The sequence below is a fragment of the Jaculus jaculus genome, chromosome X (genome assembly GCF_020740685.1).
Source record: "Jaculus jaculus isolate mJacJac1 chromosome X, mJacJac1.mat.Y.cur, whole genome shotgun sequence".
Taxonomy (NCBI): Eukaryota; Metazoa; Chordata; class Mammalia; order Rodentia; family Dipodidae; genus Jaculus; species Jaculus jaculus.
Window position 1 is genome coordinate 144,946,600 of NC_059125.1, and position 4,398 is coordinate 144,950,997.

Sequence of the window (4,398 nt, forward strand, 5' to 3'; positions counted from 1 at the left end):
GGCAGACCAGCTTCTTCTGCCATTATGGAACTTCCCCTGGATCTGTAGGCTTCAATAAATATCCCTTCCTTCATAACTGTGTCTGGTCTGGAAGCTCATCTCAGCAAATCTGAAGCTGTGTTCTATAGGTTTTCTCTGTGTCATTATGTATTGAAAGTATATAACATGTGTTTTAATTTTACAGACTCATAAACAAGAGACTGCCTTGAGTCCCAGAGGAGACTTTAGACTTTTTAATAGTATTATAATTAGTAAAGACTATGGGAAAGTTTAAAGTTGAATTCAGTGTATTTTGCATGGTGAGATGATCATGAGTCTATGGGGGCCACAGGAAGAAAGAGGTGGAAGTTTACATGATTATTTTGGCCCTAGCCAGCCGGAGGCAGGGCCTCCGTGTGTGGCACAGGCTGGACTCACAGGGAGCTTGGGAGGAGCTGGCTGAGCCGCAGGAGTCCCCAAGGCCCTGGCGATACGGTCCGGCTGTCATTGCGTATCCTCCCGAGGTGTCATTATGGACATGAGTGCCCGAGGTCCTTAGTGCCCACTCGAGGAAGGCAGCTCTGCTGCTTAGGCCCTGCCCCTTCCTGAAAAGAAGAGGAAGTGACCAAGTCCCAGATGTGGCTATTGATTTCACCCAGGAAGAATGGAGGCAACTGGATCCCAGGAAGAATGGAGGCAACTGGATCCCACTCAGAGGAAGCTGTACAGGAATGTGATGCTAGAGAACTATAACAACTTAATCACAGTGGCTTCTCCACTCAGCAAGCCTGATGTAATTTTCAAGTTGGAGCAAGAAGAAGAACCATGGCTGGTTGAGGAAGAAGTGTTGAGACGTTGTCCAGAAAAAAATTGCAGAATTGTTGAGCATCAGAAAACCCAAGACATCCATTTGAAACAAGTTGTCAAGAAAACAGTGACTGAAGAAGCTAAAGAGTGTCCTATGAAACTAGCAAATGCATGTCCTGAAAACTCAGATTTTACTCCTTACAGACACAACCTCTGTGAATACAATTGGCTTAGAAGGTGTTTAGAGAATAATTTTGATTATCATAATAATGTGAAACACTTTATGAAAGAGGAATATTTTGAATATGATGAAGCTAAGAAATCGTGTGACAGTGGTCCATCCCATTTTGTTGTGACCCCCTTTAAGTGTAATCATTGTGGAAGAGGCTTTAGCCAAACATTGGACCTTATCAGACATCTGAGATTTCATACTGGAGAGAAATTCTATGAATGTAAGAAAGTCTTTACCCACAAGGAAAAACTCACTAAACATCATAAAGTTCATCGTAGGGAGGAGTGCTATGAGTGTAATGAATGTGGGAAAACTTTCATTAAAATGTCAAATCTTATTAGACATCAAAGAATTCATACTGGAGAGAAACCCTATTCATGTAGGGATTGTGGGAAATCCTTCAGCCAGAAATCTAATCTCATTGACCATGAAAAAATTCATACTGGAGAGAAACCTTATGAATGTAGTGAATGTGGAAAAACGTTCAGCCACAAGCAAAGCCTCCTTGCACATCAGAAAGTTCACACTGGGGAGAAACCCTAAGCATGTAATGAATGTGGTAAAACCTTCCCTCGAATTGCTTCCCTTGCTCTTCATATGCGAAATAACACAGGAGAAAAACCTTATAAATGTGACAAATGTGGAAAAGCCTTCTCTCTCAGTTTTCCATGCTTATTATACATGTGAGAATCCATACAGGGGAGAAACTGCATGAATGCATCGAATGTGGAAAAGCCTTCTCTCAAAGCTCAGCGCTTACTGTACACATGAGAAGTCACACAGGTGAGAAACCCTATGAATGTGACAAATGTAGAAAAGCCTTCAGCCATAAGAAAAACTTCATTACACATCAGAAAATTCATACTAGAGAGAAACTTATGGATGTAGCAAATGTGGGAAAGCTTTTATTCAGATATCAAACCAAGTTCGACACCAGAGAATTCATACTGGAGAAAAACCCTACATATGTAAAGAATGTGGCAAAGCTTTTAGCCAGAAATCAAATCTCATTGCTCATGAAAACATTCATTCTGGAGAGAAGCCCTAAGAATGTAATGAGTATGGTAAGGCTTTCAGCCAGAAGCAAATCTTTATTACACACCAGAAAGTTCATACTGGAGAGAAGCCATATGACTGTAAGAAGTGTGGTAAGGCCTTCTCTCAGATTGCATCCCTTATTCTTCACCTGAGAAGTCACACCAGGGAAAAGCCTTATGAATGTGATAAGTGTGGGAAAGCCTTCTCTCAGTGCTCATTACTTAATTTATACATGAGAAGTCACACAGGCGAGAAGCCTTATGTGTGTAATGAGTGTGGAAAAACTTTCTCTCAAAGAACTTCACTTATTGTGCATATGAGAGGTCATACTGGTGAGAAACCCTATGAGTGTAATAAATGTGGAAAAGCGTTCTCCCAGAGCTCATCCCTGACTATACACACAGGAGGCCATACAGGTGAGAAACCCTTTGACTGTAGCAAATGTAGAAAAGCCTTCTCTCAGATCTCGTCTCTTACTCTTCATATGAGGAAGCACACAGGAGAAAAGCCCTATAACTGTATTGAGTGTGGCAAAGCTTTCAGCAAAAAGTCACTCCTTGTTAGACACCAGAGAATCCATACCCACTAAAAACCCTGTGGATATGGGGACACCTTGAGAAGGAATTAACACCTTACACCACACTATATGACCAGTTCTAGAGCAGAAAACTGAATATACACATTTGTTAAACATTAGAGATTTCTCACTGAGGTGACCAGTTTATGAGAGAGGTGACCATCAGAGACCTTGAGTAGGTAACATTGATAATATATTATTATTATTATTATTATTATTATTATTATTAAAATCTGAAAATCTGTTGCAGCATATTAACATGTGAGTTTCTTGTCAATGTATTAAGAAAAAGAAGATTGGAAGAAAATAAGAACTATTAAAGCTAACCTTGTATAGGCAGTGTGAGACCCTGTATTAAAAAATAAAGACAACTAACCCTTGACAAAAGAGATAATTAGAAACTGTGTTTAAAGAAAATAATTATGTGGCATTTATTTATACAAAGTTGTAAAACATGTTGAAAGACACAAAAGAACACCTGAAACTGTCTGAAATGGCTTGAAATTCTAAAAATATATTATCCTTCAGTTGTCTTAAGTTTAATATACTTCCACTCAGAATTTACATATTAGTTATATGGTAAAGAATTTCATGAACTGACTCAGTTTGTGTATGGGAAGGCAGCAGACAACTGATGCTAAAATAAAGTTGACATAGCAGAACAACCAGGGACAATGTGCACCCCTGGATGCCACATACTGCTGTCATCTAAAACCTAAATGTTTTGAAGAGCACACTATCAAAAGTAAAATTCTAAAACTATAGTGGAAATAAAGTTGAATACTTTAAACTTCTTTAAAAACACGTGAACACAACAGTTGCTCTTCTGTGCACTGGCCTCAGAGTCACCCTGTCTGCAGAGATGGCTGCCACCATGCTCACTGCACCAGGGTGGTTTGCTTACATTGGACAGAACATTTATGTCAGTGCAGGGTTAGGTCAGTAAAATGCTCATTTCTGTGATAGGATACCATGGAGTATTTGGAATATACAAAATCTAGGGCTGGAGAGAAAATCCACATGTGTTTCATGAATATATCACAATATTCTGAGAGAAGAATACAAAAGACAAACCTGGCATACTATTTATGTAATTTAATAAGATGGTGCAACCAATAGTATTGTATATTGATCACAGGTCCATTTATGACATTGACTACCTGTTGGGGATGTGGCAAGGTTTTGTGAAAGTTGTTACATTAATCTGTATTATTTCTTTAATAAAAGAACTAAAGAAAAAAATAAATGCTTATTTTTTCCCAGAGCCTCAAGTTTTTGTGTTTAAGCCTTCTATTCAGTCCCTGGCTTGAGGAGACCTGCTGGAGGAGGTATGTCACTAGGGACAAATCTTGTGGTTGATTAGTCCAGCCTACTATGTATTTAGAGCTTTCTTGTGACTGCTTTATCTCTCTGCTGTGAATGTATGATGAAGTGATCCAGCTTCCTCTAATATGATACAGCTTTCCTTCAAACTGCGATTCTGAAATAAATCTGTTCTTTGCATAAACTGCTTTTGGTCAAGTGTTTGTCCCAGCATTGAAGAGGTGACTGCTACAGTAATCTATGTTTTATCTGACTTGTGCTTTAACATTAACTTTTTTTTTTCATTTTTGGAGGTTTTTGAGAGTCTTACTCTGTAGACCAAGCTGGCCCAAATGGGACTCACTATGTATACCAGGCTGGCCTTGAATTTGCAATTCACCTAGTAAACTGAAGAAACTGTAAATTTTACTTTGTAACAGAAATTGTGATATAACTAATTGTG

The 4,398-nt window shown here is 38.8% G+C and overlaps 1 pseudogene; it reads left to right on the forward strand.

Moving 5' to 3' along the window:
• The first annotated feature begins 643 nt into the window (after positions 1 to 643).
• Positions 644 to 2,749, forward strand: LOC101607395 (annotated as a pseudogene).
• Positions 2,750 to 4,398: the final 1,649 nt, after the last annotated feature.